Here is an 18,616-nt window from a genome sequence, read left to right on the forward strand (position 1 = left end):
TCGAATTGGCTTAACTCTTGATTCTTGCACGCGGCGATCGTCAAAAGGATGCGTATTGAATCGTAGCGAACTACGGGAGAAAACGTCTCAGTATAATCGAAACCAGCTTTCTGGGAAAAACCTTTTGCGCACAAGCGCGCTTTGAAGCGGATGTCACTTTCTGTTGAATTTTCTTTAATTTTAAAGCCCACTTACACTTAATTATGTTACCGTTTTTAGGTGGTTGAACCAAAGTCCAAGTGTTATTCTTTGCGTGAGCCTCAAGCTTCTCACTGATTACTGTTTTCCACCGATCTGCGTTTTCGCCCGTAATTGCCTCGGTAAAGGCCGTTGATTCGTCAAATGTCGTACGATTCGGCGGTTTTAATAGTTCTCGGTTCCTTAAATTATATGCTGCGGCTTGTCCTATCTGCTCTGAATTCTTTGCTTCATCAATTTGTTCAAAGGATTGATTTTGTTTTTGTTCGAGAGATTTGGAACTATTTTCGTCGGTAACTGTTAAATCTGGCGATACATTATTAGATACTCTGTCCAATTTGTCGAATATTTCGTTAATTACAATGTCTCTTGCTACTGTTATTTTATTCGTGAATGGATTGAAGAGCCTACAGTTTGTATAGATTCGCCGTGATATCCCACCAAAATTAACTTTCTAGATTTGAGATCCCACTTCTTTCGCTGTTCCTTAGGCACATGCATAAATGCGTCACTGCCAAATTTATGTATGTATATGCGACAAGTCAGGCTTTCTGCCGTGCCATAATTCGAAGGGAGTAACGTTACGCGATCGCGAAGAAATGCATCGATTCAATATATATGCTGCTAAATTCACAGGTTCGGCCCATAGACGTGTAGATAAGTTTTTTGCAAGTAGCATGATACGAGCACACTCAACTATTGTTCTCATTTCCCTCTCTGAGCAATCGTTCTGCTCATATGTGTACGGTGCGGATGTCTCAAGGATGATTCCGCGGAAAGCAAAATAATTTGTCATGTTTTTATTACAAAATTCCGTGCCTTTGTCGGTTCTAACTCATCCCGAATTTGTTTAAAACTAATTGTTTGAATTCTTTAAATTTGTCTGTGACTTCGCTCTTATGTCTCAAGAAATAGGTATGACGAAAGCCTGACTTGTCATCCTTAAAAAGTAAGAAATATCTAGAGCCTCCGATTGATGTCTCGGAGATTGGGCCGCAAACGTCGGTATGAATAAATTCGCCGACTTTTACTTTGCGAGTTTTCTCCTTAGGTTTGAATGGCATACAATGTTGCTTACCATATTGGCAGCTATCACAAAAAAATTTATCATTATTAGATAGGGAAATTCCGCTTACAATATTATTGTTTATCATGTTGCGAAGATATTGACAATTTATATGGTTTAAGCGTCCGTGCCTTGTTCTTAGACTATCGACTGCGGCCACGTTTGTTTCGTTTACAACTTTAATTAATAACCGAAACAAGTTATTACTTTGTTTGATTCCGTAGGCCATTGTGGAAGCACCGCGATAAATTTGTACACTGTTCGACTCGAATTTTAGAACGTAACCTTTTGATGTGCATACACCGGTTGAGAATAAATTTTTACGTAGCGATGGTATATATAAAACGTCATCGAACCTATTATCTAGCCATTTGCCATTGACGAACATTTTAATATTTATTATAAGCAGCCTCTAATTTCACAAGTCGAGTATACCATGAAAGTACCGAAATCCGTCTTCCTTTATCGAGTCGAGGGCTTCCTTCTCATTCCGAGCGTCGTCACATTTCTTGTAGCAGCGCTTCTCGATGTGACCTTTTTTGTGACAGTAGCAACAAATTTGTCGTGTCCAGCGCGTTTTTCTTGTTACGCTTCTTCTTTTGAGTTGTTGACGTTGCGTTTCGAGCCATTTTTCCTTTGAATTTTAACTGCGGCTAATGCGTTTGTTGCTTCTTCAAAATTGGCCAATCGACCTTCTTCGATGAGAAGTCATTCGATGAGGTTTCTCGAGTTCAATTGGTTTCGCTTACGATGTTCCAGGCGGTGATGAGCGAATTGAATTTCTGCGGTAGAGTGCCGAGGATCTTGGCCATTATCATAATATCGGATAGTTCTTCGCCGACGTCTTTTAACTTGGCCATACTCTCAATCTTGGCGACATGTTATACATTGAGTCATTCGAGGCTACCTTGTATTCGTAGAATTTTGTCATAAGAAAGGCGAAGTAAGAGTCAGCGCATTCCTTAAAAAGACATGTAATTAAAGACATAAATTAAAAGTACAGAAAAGGTAAAAAATGAAGAAAAGATGTATACTAAAAAATAATCCTTTTTAACGAAGATAATTTAAGACAAAGAATTTTTTGTTTGATCTGAAGTTACGGGACTTAATATTACAATTGTCAATGCTATTCAAATGTCTCGGGATAATATTACTGTTAATGCACTGTTTAATAAATAGAGTATGTATGTAATTCTTTATAATCAAGCGGCGATATTTAATTCATAACTTGAGACAATTGACAGCATAAAAGCCGAAGTGATAGCGTATAAATTTAAAAAAAAGACGGTAAGAACTACGCATTATTAAAGCCTGCGTCTTTAACCACTGTCAGAGACGGCTGGTTTTTAAACTTATCTTCGGTTGACATTCCTGGCAACGTACAATGCTTCTTGCAATTGGGAAATAATTTCGCGCTCCTGTTTAATAATAAAAACAAGATAATTTTTTATTGCATTAAGGGGATTGAGAGCAGTACATTGAGAATGCCTTTGGATAGGAGAATTGATGTGACTAATCAGTCTATTCCTATCCTGAACAATATCATCTCTTCTCCTATCTTTACATCAGCCACAGACAAACAATTGTCTAAGTTAGAGTCCGACACGCGTTTGTATCGGCGCATCCCAACATTGTTTTCACGCTTGCTGATAAAGACAACGTCACTGTTGCTATGGACAGAGACACATACAGGAACAAAATGACCGCGTTATTGGAGGACTTAGACACGTATGTTTTGATTAAGAAAGATCCGACTAAAAAACTTACAACAGCTTTAAGGTCTATGCTTATTAGATGAAAAACTAAAGGTCATATCAAGGATATCTGAGTACAGGACGTTATACTGTAGTGACCGGTCACTTCCGAGAGCCTATGGGCTGTTGAAAATTCACAAGCCTGGTTGTCCTCTCAGAATTATCGTATCATCGGTGGGTAGTCCGCTGTATTCATTGGCTACTTTTTTGCACAATAGACTATTTAAAATCATTCCGAAAGCGGACAGTTACGTCAAAAACAGCTTCGAATTAGTCGAAAAATTGAGAAGTGTATACTTTACAGGTGCACATGAACTAATTTCTTTAGATGTGACTTCTCTTTTCACGAATGTTCCAATGGATATAGCGGTCGACTGTGTGAACGAGCAATGGAATTTCATTTCCAAAGATTGCTTTCTGCCCAAGAATGAGTTTTTGGGAGCGATACGGTTTGTCTTAGATTTTTCTTAGAACCTTTTTTTCTTTTGATAATGTAATTTACAAGCAAAGCTTTGGCACCCCCATGGGCTTTCCATTATCACCGGTAATAGCGGACTTAGTGATGAGGAGATTGGAGACGGTGTCCTTGATGTCGTTGAATTTGGACATTTGTTTTATTACAGATATGTTGATATATGTACCGCGGTTGATATATGTACTCCCTCTAAAATCGACGTTTTATTAGAACAATTCAATTCTTTCCATCCGCGCCTTCAATTTATTGTTGAAAGAGGGGGAGATATAATAAATTTCCTTAACATCACCGTATCCATCAATAACAATCGTTTCATTTTTTATTGTTACCGTAAGCTGATGTTTTCAGGAAGGTTTCTAAATTTTTATTCTAATCATCCTTTGACACAGAAAAAAGGAACTATTTTTTCGTTAGTTGACAGAGCCTTTTTATTATCTGACGTTATGTTTCATACAAAACATCTGACTTTTATTATTAATATTTTAGACTATCCATTGAATTTTATTTTTGACTCTATTAATCAATGCATTAAAAATTTAATTAGGAATAGAAACAAAGTACATAATGATCTGACTGACAATGTTTGTGTGAATAAAACTGCCTCTTGGCTTACGGTTCCATACATTCCTTGTCACACGGAGAAATTTAGAAAATTTAATAAAAATGACATCAGGGTATCCTTTCATAGCCCCAACAAAATGGGTAAATACATAAAAGTACAGAAGGACAGTTGTCCTCATACATTGAAAAGCAATGTAATATGTATATAATATATGGATATAAAATATCGTGTAACAGTTGCGATGCGTCTTATATTGGACAGACAATTGAAAACCAGAATTACTGAATATCGTAATCATATCAGGCATAAAACTTCTGTCCGTTCTGTCATCACTGAACATAGGCTACAATGTAATCACGATTTCCAATGAGACAACGTCATAATCTTAGATGAAGAGCCTTGTTATAGGAAGCGTTTAATTTCCGAAATGCTTTACATAAAGAAGCAGAAAAACAGTCTTAATTTATAAACGGACACTGAAGGTCTCCACAAGGCATATTTACCCATTATAAATAAAGTTTGACTTTTTTGATATTGATGGCCCGTCTCCTCTCTCAGTGCGTGGCGATTCGTTTCAGCGAGCGCGGTCGCATTAGTCGATACACAATGTTCGTTTTTTCACATCTGCATTCCATTCTTCTGTATGCGTTTATACTATTTGTTATACTTATATGGATACATTAGTTTTGAATTTTTACGAGTATACTGGTGTGATTCCAGATTGTTCCCGAAAGTGCTAGCAGCAAGAAAACCGGATTGACATAAAAAAAAGAATAATCGAGAATCTTCTCGTTTACTATGAGAAAAAATATGAGAACAATCTGAAATCACTTTGATACGCACTTAACAATTTTTACCGCGTATTGTTGCGTGAAGATCAGCTGCTGATCGACGCGTCTATCATTGGCCGCCGTTTCGCAGTGGCGCCTTGCTTGGCGAGTAGCCAATGAGGACAGTGCTACGCGCTGGGCACGTTCGCGTGACTCATTGGTCACTTGTCGTGTTGAGTCGTTCGCGTCATGCGTGACATTGTCACACGTGGAATGCTATGTTCACATAAATTCAACGCATATGTTATTAAATGAAATGATGAACTACATGTCCGAACAACGGTAAATTCGTGACATTGGCTATATCGTTTCTAAATATATTTCATACAAGTAAAAATATTAGAAAGTAACTAAACAATTACAAAATATAAATAATAAAGAGCATACAGCCACAATAAGCGTCACTTGGCCGCGCGCGATCTGTTGCCCACCAACTCCATATATGGAAGCACGCTGCTGAAGTAGCTGCAATCTTTACACCAAGGTCTCGGACATGGTCGATGTCTCGGATCCCTGGTCTATGAGAGCACAAGCAGGGTACTATTTACCGATATCATTGGTTGAATATACGTACATCAAATCATTATTATCATTGCTTAATAACTGAAATAATATTTTACTGTAATAATTTTAAATAACATAACATTCATATCTAGTATACAAGTACGGACTTTACTTCTAGTCTTAATAAAAATTACATTTTAATTATTGTAACGACTCAGAAGGAGGAGAGGAACAATAATTGAAAGAAAAATTGTTTGATTTTTTCACACGCAAGACAACAAAATTTATTGAAGCACAAAACAGATTGAGACTTTTCACAGCACAAATTCAACACGCACAGAGAATTTCTTTCGGATGAAAAAGTACACCGAACTGTAACGCAAAACTCTACTGCCGAAAATTGTACCGATCAGAAAAAGACATTGTCACGCGAGGAATGCTGTGTTCACATGAACTCAACGCGTACCTTATTAAATTAAATGATGAGCTACATGTCGCTCCGAACAATCATTAATATTGAAGACTAGTCAAAATCTGGAATGTTTATATTTTTTAGTTTATATACAAATATTTTTTATATTTACAATAAAAAAATAGCGATTATCTTTTCAATCGAAAAACTTATATTAATGATACAAAGGCTCAATTTCCTCGAGATGATAAAAGATACGGAGGACAAAGGACAAGCATTAATGATAATTGCAAATTTTTATTGTTAAACATAGCAAATGCCGCAGATTTGTATCAATGTCCTATGTTAATTTGCATGTGACAGCAGTGAGAAATGACAGAGATATACATTTGTCATGTACGTCTGCAGTATACGATAATTTTCAGAAGTTGAAACAAAATTTAAAATACGCGAAAAAAAATTGTTGTAGCAAGATCTCTATAAATACTTTTTAAGCTAAATTAGAAATGGCTAAATCACACTTGGCTTCATAAATATTTATTTTAATTTTGGTTTCTGTTATACTTAATTTTTAGGTGATGTATGCGAATCAAATCGTTAAAAGCTTTTCACAGAAATTATACTGCAACATTAGATTTTTTTAAGAAATTAACAACTGACTGCGACGTTGACAGTGGTGCATCGGCAAGATCAAAAAGATTTATAAAATATTTACAAAGTTTTAAATTTTATTTTTTATTAACTATGACCATCAATATATTTGAACGAATTGAAAATTTAAACACGGGACTTAAAAAATCTGATATCTGCATTGACGAATCGCATGCAAAAGTAAAAATAGTATCGAGCAGCCTTGCTGAAATGCGAAAATCTAAATTTGACTAGATTGGTCTAAGTCGACAAAAGCTGCTACTGCACTTGATCTAAAAGAACCAACAGTATGTCAATCACTAAAAGTTTTTAAACGTCTTGAGGGAAGCTGTGCTAGCAGTTCTTCTATCTTTCCAAATACAAAGGATTATTACAGAAAGATATTTTTTAAAATTTTCGATCAAGTAATAATGTCAATGAGCGATCGATTTAATTCTGAATGACGCTATTAAACTCTTTTGAAAATTTCGTGGTAAATAAAAAAGAAAGTACGGTAAAAGAAATAATAAAATTCTACAACACTTTAGTAGACTCGAGCAACAACTTTGATGCACAAAAATTTCAACTTTATCGTGATATGTTGTTCGAAATATTTGCTCAAAGAAATGTAAAAGTTTATAATTTAAAAGATGTTGTAACATATTTAAAAGAAAATCCGGAAATTCGAAGTCTTGTATATCCGAATTCACTAAATTAATTAGAATACTATAATAATAATAATTTTGGGTTCGGTGTACTAACGAAAGGTCGTTTTCCGTGCTTAGGCATCTAAAAAATTTTCTTCGAGTGACAATGTTACAAAAACGTTTAAATAATATAACAATTTTACACGTGTATCAGAGTATTGTCAAAAATTTAGATTTAGAATTACTAATGAATGATTTTATAATTAAAAACAAAATAAGAGCAGCAACATTTGCTTTATAAAACATGAAAATAAAAACGCATACATAGAAGAACATCTAAAATATTAATGTCACCTCTCTCCTTCACCCTCCTCCTCCAACCGAAACTCCATACATAGAAAAAATTTACTTCGGTCCTGCAAGAAAGTAATTAATGAAAAGATTGTTCTAGAACTTTCTATATGGAAGTGGTTATTACTGATTATTTTAAATTTATAAGGTTTTCTTGTCGTAGGGAGATGCAAGAGGGCAGCTACAGAGTTCTTTCGCATTATCCTGCGCTCGCAGGTAATCAAAGTGATTTCTGAATCGATGTCTTGTGTTTGAGTGATCTTGAGTTTTATTACTCTTATTTCTCCGTACTAAGCTCGCTTTTGGCAATGGTTCAACGGAGATTCAGCTGTATTTGCATGGATATCTTTTTGATATTTGGCGTTAGAATCTCCGTTAAATCCTTGCGGAACTCTGATTCTTGATTACAGGCATCACGATATTTCTGTAATTATCTATTAATTATTTATAACATTTGAGTTAATTAATAATTTTTTCATAATTATTTTATCAAGGGTTATTTGAATTGACTCTATCTCAGATAGGTGGTGGCGCTCCTCGAGTTTGCTCATAAGCATTTTGCAATTATCAATTTTCTAATTATTCATCATTTTGGGGCGCTTATTAATTATCCTGCTCGCGCAGGCGCATTATCCTTGCTTAGTTGGTATCGGTATCACGCGGTAAGCGCGTGACATCGCCCTTTCGGCCTCGCGACTCGCGTCATGTATTGAGCATATCGTTGCTATAGCAACGATTTCGGCTTTGCGACCGGTATCGAGATTATAGTTGTTATAGCAACGATACCCACATCGCGGTTAGTGACATTCGTTGTTATTTCATCTTTTTAGTACGACGAATGTTACATTTTTTCCTTAACATATTTTTTCGCTTTTAAATTACTTATTTAAAAAAATAAAAAAATAATTATATAACAATTTCTTAATAAAAACGCTTTTTTTTCTTTGTTTTTATTAGTAAGGGTATTCCTTATTTTATTCTAATTTATATTACAAATTATAAATTATTTAAATTTGTTTTAGGACTTGGTGGTAAACATTGAAAAGTTTGTAAAAGTCTCAAAGAATTATGAAAAAGCTGTTCTGCAGAAATATATGAATCGCTATGGGACGTTCATTTCAACTGTTGCGATTTCTTTTGTAATGGCGGGAATTACAGTCATATGTGCTCCAATGTTTTTACCTTTGGAATTTCCTATAGACGTGTGGTATCCGTTTTCGACGAAACCGCCACTTCTAAAATTTATTCTTTATTTTATGCAAATATTTGTAATTACACATACTGTCTTCTGTATTGGTGTGGACGTCATGATTGCTGTTATCCTATTTTATTCTTCAGCTAAACTTGAAATATTGACTTTTGAGATACAGCGAACTACTAATGAGATTCATTTAATATCATGTATCAGAAAACACCAAGAAATAACAAAGTAAGTGTAGAAATATGATATCTTTTAGATCTTTTAGAAAATAAATTCACATTTACTAATTATTCCCAATTTTAAGACCTCACTTAATAAACACATGTTAGTATACTATGCGTTTATTAAACGTAAGTATAATATAATATAAACATATGCATTGAAAAATACTTTATGAAACAGAATTTTATCTACTTTTATAATATATATAATAATAGTATAATATTCAAATTACATAGATGTTTTTTAATATGTAAAATTAAAATTTGCGAAAAATTCTTTAACATACTAAGACCCGCACTAATGTTATTTTAACTTTAAGCAAGACTTAAACTCTCTCCGTTTTATTTTAAAATAAAAAAGAGACAGAAACAGAGAGAGTTTTAAGCTTTGCTTAAAGTTACGTTGGTGTAATTGGGCTAAGAGTTATTAATTCACTTAAATAGTACATCATACCTAGATTTATTATCCAGATATGATATACCATGTAAATATGTTAATAAAAGGTTGAGCTTATATCCCAAATAAGAACAAGAAAGTATAATACACACGCACGCACGCACGCACGCACGCACACACAAAACTTCCGAAAGATAGTTATGTAATTGTAATCTAGTAATGTCTGTATCCATAATTTAAATAAATGTCAATTAATTGTAATTAAAAATCCCAGGTTTTCCAACCTTTTTTTTGTTACCCCTCGCTTCATTCCTCTCTCTAACTCCTGAGATCGCACGAGGTTCAGTCCCGGGTCAAAAGGATTAAGTTCCTTGACCCAAAAAGTAGGACCGACGTTCGCACCTCAGGAACAGGCGTCATAGCGTCCTTTCGGGACATTGATCCACATTCCGGGACTGAAAAAGGTACGTACGACTCACAGGTGTTCGCCTCTCCGCGTATACCTGTGAGATTGAGTCTAGCCGTCCTTCCACACCCTCTCTATTTCCCTTTTTTATCTCTTTAACCTCGGTTTTAAGGGTTTGGATGTAACAGTGTAATAACAGATTTTTTTAAGGATATTCGATGATTAATACGATATATTTCGCGATGACATCATGAATGCAATTTTGATACGTTGCAACGTTGCCAAATTGTATGCAGAATAATATAAAATTTAAAGATCAAGATGCATTGCGACGTTGCCAAATAGTGAGCATTATGATATATGTCCCACCCGATTTAGTCCTATACTCATCATAGTATTTGTGTTCTCTCTCTCCTACCCTTCGTGGGCCTATACTTAACATAGTATTCGCGCTCTCTCTTCTTCCAATTATATTCTCTCCTACGTTTTCTTTTCTTTTTGCTCGCAATTTCATTAAATAAATATGGTATTTGTTTTACGATTTTTTAATAATATGACTTAGCAATTATTTTAATTTAGCAACTAATTATAATAATATTTTTAGTAATGTAATGTAATACAAATAACTGAGCGTTTCTAATTATCAAACCATTATAAACTATTATTGCGTAGCTATCGAACACTTATTGTACTACGTCGTACTACTGAACAACTATTATATTATTAATTAATTCTAAATAACTATAGAGAAAGAAGATTCTTTTCTACGCGCAGTAAGGAGAAATGTAGATGCAGGAATGTGCAGATTTCAAAGTTACGTGACAAGCAGATGATGTCATAGAAGGGAGGGAAAAAAATATTTTAGGATTGTGGAGAAAACCCAGAAAGAAATACAGAGATTAGAATTATAATTTCTTATTATTCAATTTTAATAATATGATTAGCTTACTTGAGGAAAAATTACACTTTCTTATCATATATAATTTTAAACCGCCGAATAGAGACAGGGAAAAAAAGACCAAAAATAATTTTAAAAATTCAGTAATATATCTAAGTATCATATTATATATTTTTATAAAACATTAATTTATTTCTTACTTTAAATGTAACGCAGTGTATACAATTTCATCTGAAGCGCACATTACTATTATAATTCACATTCTATGATTGAAGTTTCATCATAAACTTTTAATGCATCACATTTATTATTAATACAATTTTAACGTATAATAGTCACAAATTGTTGATATATATTCTCTCGCACGCAATTTTATTAAAAAGATATGGTATTTATTTTATAACTTTTATAATGCGATTAGAATAATACGGGCACAATTTTAATAATGTTTTAATGGTATAAGTCGATCAGCTAGACTTTTTTATTAAGTAATTTATTATCACAAAGATATGAAGAAGGAATGATGAAGAAATTAGGGAAAAGATAAATTTTCAAAAAAATGTATATTTTTTTAATATAGATTTATTTATCTAATTTTTAATGCAGCATGTACAATATAATTTAAACCATAGACCACTTCACATTCTATAATAAAATTTATATCATAAATTTTGTGCAAAGTATTTGCAGCATCGCATTTACTAGTAATACAACAATATGATTGGAAACAAGACCGTCTATATAAATATTACAACTTTAAATACAAAGCGCCTTCCCGGTCCGAGTGTTAAGATGTTGAACTACTATCTAATATACATTCAATTAAATTGAATTAATATTTCAGAAATAAATTGAGAGCCGATGAAATTATCGGATTCACACAATCAATCTGAAACAAATAATCCCCCCAAATTCTCCCAAATCTTAAAAAACTGTAATAAACTTATTGTGAAAAATATTGCCTCGGCCGGGAGTCGAACCCGGATCTCTTGCATTCCATGCAAGCGTCCTGAGCCTTTAGACTACCGAGACCTTAGCAACACTCAATTTAATTGAATGTATATTAGATAGTAGTTCAACATCTTAACACTCGGACCGGGAAGGCGCTTTGTATTTAAACTAGTAATACAAGTTTGTCTTAAAAATGACACAAAATATTTGAATTTGTCACGAACACCGTGGGTACGACTTAGTTTCTAGTACGCATGCTCAACACGTTGCTCGAGCTCAAATAATAAAAGTACGGTTGTTGGTTTCATGTACAAGCATGTATCATATAATGACAATTTTACGTTTTTTGTATCACATACTTTAACAAGTTCTACATTCAGATTTTGAATCGGTGATAATGATGATGGGACAGTTGATTGCACTAATCGCTCAATATTTGCACGTTTCTCGATGAACGCTTTCCACATAGCATGAGGCAGGATTATGTGGTTGCTCCAATTGTCGCTGATCGCAATTTTCTACATGAGACGTAGATCCCACGACGATCCCGATGTCCAAGAACTTATACGCTGTCAATGTCAATACATATCTTCTCATAAAAATATGAGATATATAGCGAGGTTTCCAAGATGTATGAGAAGATGCGTTGTAGAAAATAAAAAACATGTAAATAGACCTAAGAAAAGTACATAACGTATAAAATGTATAAACAAAATTTTGATAAAATAAATTTATATAACATTACCATTTAAAAGTTAAATAATTAATACTAATAATAATTGAGTAATCCATTACAAATGTCTGGACCTTTATCGGATCACTTTCAATACAAATTCAAGACAAATTATACTGTTACAAACCATAAAATATGAACTCGGCAATGATTGTGTGTCATTTTGTTTATTTGATTCCTGCAATTGCTTTTTTTCACATGAATCTTTGAAATCTTTCTGATTATAAAATTTGTTACAATACGCGTTGCATATAATGCAAAATTGTCATAACTTGGTACATGTCTGTATGTACATGAAGCCGTCAACTATGTTTTTTATGTTTATTTCGTTTTTTTTTGTTATTCGAATTGAAACATTGCGTGGAGCATGTATACTTTGAACTGTGACAATATGTAAATGGTATATATGAGTAAAGAAATTAAATAATTTTTTATGACAAAAGTTGTATTATCATTAAATTCAGTGTTGTAAGTACTTTTTACAAAATTGATGATAAAGCTTCTATTATAGAATGTTGCGCTTCTAATATGAATAGTTCGCGCTTATATAATATTGAAAATCAACAACTGGTGAGTAAACATTGTTTTTCAAGGAGACAAACATATGAACACACAATTATAATTTAACATTTTATAATACTATTAATACTATTATAGTTCTAGTCATGACTGCGTTTCAAGATTGGAAAGATTGGAAACTTTATTCCACAATTTATAGAATTGTCTTGTATAAATTCATATTGAAATAATAAGGTAATAAAATCAACTTTGGTCGATTGTAGGATTTCATTTACCTAATTGATGGAATTCAAATTTATTTATTTAATTATAAAAAATTTTTTATACAATTTATGGCATATACACATATGCATACATATATTTTTTCTTGGTAAAGTTTATTTATAAGCATGTCAAATTAGGAACAAAAATCTTTTATAAATAAAATTAATTTTTTCTATAATTAAAGTAATTAAATTTTATAACATGTAAAATAAAAAAATTAAAAAAATAAAAAGAGGGATTAAATTAATAATGCATAATTGTATGAAATATAAAATATAAATAATAAAGAGCATACAGCCACAACAATAGATGTAAAAATGAGTCATATATTTAAAATTCACAAATAAATGAATAAGTAGACGTTTCGGTCAAGATGATTTGACCATCAGTATATAAAAGATAACAAATAATAAAAATATTACAAACAAGAAACAATTATCAGTAGTCGGAAGGTGTTACAATAAAATCAAATTATTGAAAATAATACATAAATTCATGGATAATGCGAATGTCAGTTAAGCTATCCTCTCTAAGCTCTTGTTTAGAAATTTTATTAATTTTTACCGGCACAAAATCCTTATGTGAAATATTATAAGCGGTTTCGTCAATGCTATAGGTGACATTATTCAAATTCTCGTTATTAGTCGGAAATTTTGCAGATCATAGATTGTTAATCTTTTTAATAATGTTAAGATTCTCTTTGTCCCAATTTTTTGTGAAATTAAACTCCTGGTGACGGTTTCATTATCTTATCATAAATTAGAAAGTGATCATACGATTGATTGGGAAAATCCTTGCATTCTTGATGCTGAATGCTCTTTTTATAAAAGGATAGTCTCCGAGATGATACATATAAAAAGACAAGAAAAAGGCTTTAATAAGCAGAGTGATACAGAACGTTTTTCTGAAATTTATCTACCTCTTATTGATAATTAGTTTCTCTTCCTACTCTTAGTGTTTCCTCCTCCATTCTCATTTCCTCTCCTTTCTTCACATGATATAAATAGTCTTTCATTTTAGACGGGCCTTCATAATTGTCGAAATTAAAAAATAAATTTTCTATACAGTTACAAAAGTTTGTTACTTATTCTGGGGTCTTAGTTGTGAGTTTTCGTGCCATTAGATACGTGATAAGTCTTATTCATCACAATCTCAAATTATTTTTCGTGAATTGTTATGGATTTGGAAATGTTTGGTATTGGTATAATAAAAACAAAATTTTAAATAAATTCTTTTTTATTTTTTTGATTTAATAGAACTGGGAAATTCCGTATTTTGACATGAATTTTGCGCTTCGCTCTTTAAGATATAGGAATTGTATTATAACAGAACATTGTATCATAAGATTAAAATATTGTATCTCATCTCTCTTGATTTATATTCACGATGTTCAACTTTTACAATAAGCGAAGGGAAAACACTATTTCACCTTGTTTTAATTTGCGGACTTTGTGTTTGTATTTTTATGTATTATTTTCAATAATTTGATTTTATTGTAACACCTTCCGACTACTGATAATTGTTTCTTGTTTGTAATATTTTTATTTGTCATCTTTTATGTACTGATGATGGTCAAATTTTGACCGAAACGTCTACTTATTCATTTATTTGTGAATTTTTAATATATGACTCATTTTTACATCTATTGTGGCTGTATGCTCTTTATTATTTATATTTTGTAATTGTTTAGCCACTTTCTAATATTTTTACTTGTATGAAATATATTTAGAAACGATATAGCCAATGTCACGAATTTACCGTTGTTCGGAGCGACATGTAGTTCATCATTTCATTTAATAACATATGCGTTGAATTTATGTGAACATAACATAGCAGTTCGCGCTTGACAACGTCACGTATGATGCGAACCGACGTGACACGGCAAGTGATGGTCACTTTTGGAAATGAGGAATGCGATGCAGCGCGCAGCACTGTTCTCATTAGCTACTCTCCAAGCAAGGCGCCACGGCGAAACGGCGGCCGATGACAGACGCGCCGATCACCAGTCGATCTCCGCGCAACAAAACGCGGTAAAATTATTAAGTGCGTATCAAGGTGATTTCAAATTGTTCTCATGTTTTTTCCATAGTAAACGAGAAGGATCTCTATTATTCTTTTTTTACATCATCCGATTTTTTTTTATGCTAGTACTTTCGCGAACAATTTGGAATCATACCAGTATATAAGATGCCGCGCGGTCACGGCCGATCAGTCTTTTTCTGATCGGTACAATTTTCGGCAGTAGAGTTTTGCGTTACAGTTTGGTGTGTTTTTCCGTCCGAAAAAATTCTCTGTGCGTGTTGAATTTGTGCTGTAAAAAGTCTCAATCTGTTTTGGGCTGCAATAAACTTTATTATCTTGAGTGTGAAAAAAATCAAACGATTTTTCTATGAATTAATATTCCGCTTCTCCTTCTGAGTCGCTACAACCGTTGTATCAGTAGAAAGTTTATGATTGATCACAATAATGAGACAGAACCATATTGCAACAATTAAATCAATCTTATTATAACAATAAATGATTGTCGTTATTAAGCAAGAATTTAATATTGTAGCAGTAAACATAGACCGTGCAAACGTTCAAAGAAATAAAGTATTTATTTTTATCTAAGGGATTAGTTGATCAATGTTGGTCTTTTATACCTTTTATATTATATTATATATAAAAAATTACAATTGAATTTAACGTAAATATATTGGACTTTAAAGACACAGTCATTTTTTTATTGTGAATTTTTTAGATTTTAGATAAATTTAAATCTATAAAAAATTAATAAAATAAAATTAATAAAATTTAACTTCTATGATATTAAAAACTAGTAAGGATTTCATAAGTATACAAGAATTTTTTTAGTTTTTTATACAATTCGGAACAATACAAAAATTTGCACTAAAATTCGGAAACTTAAATTGCGAATAAAGGATAAAAATTGCTGATGGAGGGATATAGTACGATAATTAGCCTACATTCTATTGTACATCAATAGAACAAAACTGAAAAATCAGATTGTGAAACATAAAATTATTTCAAATCATTGCTATTTAAAAAATACTAAAATGGATTTCAGGATCTCTAAAATCCATATGTTTCAGTTACGTTGAAGCGTTTCTTATTTTCAGGAAAGTCACACGAAAAAGTACCGTCAAGTGATAAGCTGCCTTATCTCCCTCCTTGCATAAAGATTTCATCCTTGTAAAATAAAATTCCGAAACCTAGGTTTATTCTAAAAAAAATACCTAGAATTAAATTCTTAAAAAATTCCTTTCCTATAATCAATGACGATAAAGTTATTAGGAAATTCTTTTCTCGATACGTCATACGTTATCTGAAATATACTGATCGGTGAGTGTCGACTATATGCGATATAATTTGTAGCACATTACCAATATTTAACACAAAAAAAATTGGAAAAACAGTACTACAAATTATTTGCTATCGATTTTATTGATATGATGATAATGATGATAATGATGATGATAAATTACAAGTGCCTGTCACTGTGTCACATCATATGTGTGATAATACATTAGATGATTTCTCATGATATATCTGTAATTTGTACAATTTTAGCATATATTAATAATGATACAAAGATAATAGTTCACACTACTATCGGTTTAGTTTTAGAGATCAAATTGACAAAATTTCTTTAAAATAATGTATTGCAAGTGTATCTTACAGCAACGCTATATTCACAATTTTGCAGAAAATAAACGTCTAGTACTGGCGAGAAAGCAAGCGGTTAAATAATATAAAATGTACAATTGTAATGCAATAAATGTCGAAGCAATTTAGGATGCTAAAGGTACCAATATTACATAAATTATATTCTTACAATGGGAAAAATATTCTCATTGCGCCAACACAAAAAGTACAAACAAAATTGATTAAATGAATCAGAATTCTGGTTACCTCGAATAAGATGTTCGATAGATTTAATTGTGTTCTATTAGTCGTATGTTTGTATTTTTCTGGTCTCTACCAGAATTTCAATTAAGGCAATGAAATTTTTTCCAATTTAACAAGAAGATGCAATACAAATATTACAAGTATGTTGCATCGGCATTGACTGTACTCGTATATACAAATACTCGTAGAAAGAATGCAATTGTGCTGCATCTTATACATAATATAAATGTTACATACAAATAGTGCACGTCAAAATTGTGAAAAGAGAAACTACACATAAATTAAAATATTTCCTTGTAATTGACTTCAATTACTTACCGATAAAAATCTACGCGACGACGTGCGTACACAAACCCGTACGTTGCGAATTATTTGATACGAGACATTTGCAGATTATAATATACTTTTTTAAAGATATTATTCATAATAGAGTTTTATTTCGCAAGAGACTGTTTGATTCTTTTCATTTCAATCGTATAAATTGATATTGTTAGATATACTTGTAAATATGCGATAGTGAAATTTGTCAAATGTGAAATTAAAATATTCAAAAATTCTAAGGGTAGACTTTTTTATAGTCCTCCCCCTGATCTCTCGACGTTTATTTGTTTCTTGAGTATTTCCTTTTCATACTGTGCTTCCTCCATTTCAGCCATCCGCGCAAAATGTGAATATGCCACATGACTAGATTTTATAGCTGACATCATCTGTATATAAAATGTTACGTCCAAACCCTTAATATTCGGTCAATGAGACGAGGAGGGAGAATGGAGAGGATAAGGAAAGACGGCTAGACTCAATCTCGCAGATATATGCGGAGAGGCGAACTCCTATGAGTCGCCTTTTCGGTCCCGGAATATGAGTCAACGTCCCGAAAGGATGCTATGACACCTATTCCGAGGGACAGTGCGAACGTCGGTTCTACTTTTTGGGTCAAGGAACTTAATCCTTTTGACCTGGGACTGGATCTCGTGCGATCTCAGGAATTAGAGGGAAGTATGAAGCGAAGGATAACTTAAAAAAAAGTGGAAGCTAGCGATTCTTAATTAACACTTAGCTTATATTTATTTGAGTATAATGTTATTGAGCTTACATTATATAAAATAAAATAAAAATATCATTATTATTTAATAGATGTGTTTGTAGATGTGTTTATGTGCGTGTGTGAGGAGAGACAGGAGAAAAAGAGAAAGGGTTATTGAGAATTAAAGACGAGGAAAGAGCACATCGGAACGAGGTGCTTGTATTGGACTATATAAGAAATGGCGTTTCCGGGAATATAGATTGTTACCAGTCTATCTCTCTTGTTGGTAGGGAAGGAATACAGACGGAAAGTCGATCGGCGCGGGATCCGATTAAAATGGAGGAGGCGAAAGCGGGTTCAGCGGAGGAGAGGGAGGGAATCGCTCCTCGAGGGAAGGAGGGAAATAATTCAAAATTTCCCTGATGGGGTCAAGTACGAGGGGGGAGGTTAGATCAAGAGTTAGATGAAGGTGCTCCGATCGGTCGGTGACTGGCGAGTAGATATTTCCAAACAGTCGTCAGTTGGTACGCTTTGTGCTGAACGGCCCCGCCTATTGCCTGGACGTAAGGAGTTCGCCTCCGGGACTTTTTTGCGTTTGATGGATGCGGACGGATGCACTATACCGTATTAAAAATAATTATATGTTATATATATATATATATAT

At 32.8% G+C, this 18,616-nt stretch overlaps 1 long non-coding RNA gene and 1 other non-coding gene across 2 annotated transcripts in view; both read right to left on the reverse strand.

Annotated features, from left to right (window-relative positions):
• Positions 1-4,509: 4,509 nt before the first annotated feature.
• Positions 4,510-18,616, reverse strand: part of LOC108757243 — a 15,172-nt gene continuing 1,065 nt past the window's right edge. Inside the window, exons 2-3 of the long non-coding RNA XR_001939894.1 lie at positions 11,354-11,359; positions 4,510-4,578 (exon numbers count right to left, since the gene is read on the reverse strand). This is a non-coding gene — a long non-coding RNA (uncharacterized LOC108757243). The remainder of the gene's footprint in view (positions 4,579-11,353; positions 11,360-18,616) is intronic.
• Trnas-gga lies at positions 11,512-11,584 on the reverse strand. Its single transcript has one exon. It is a non-coding gene; the product is annotated as a tRNA-Ser (tRNA).

The sequence above is a fragment of the Trachymyrmex septentrionalis genome, unplaced genomic scaffold (assembly GCF_001594115.1).
Source record: "Trachymyrmex septentrionalis isolate Tsep2-gDNA-1 unplaced genomic scaffold, Tsep1.0 scaffold134, whole genome shotgun sequence".
Lineage (NCBI taxonomy): Eukaryota > Metazoa > Arthropoda > Insecta > Hymenoptera > Formicidae > Trachymyrmex > Trachymyrmex septentrionalis.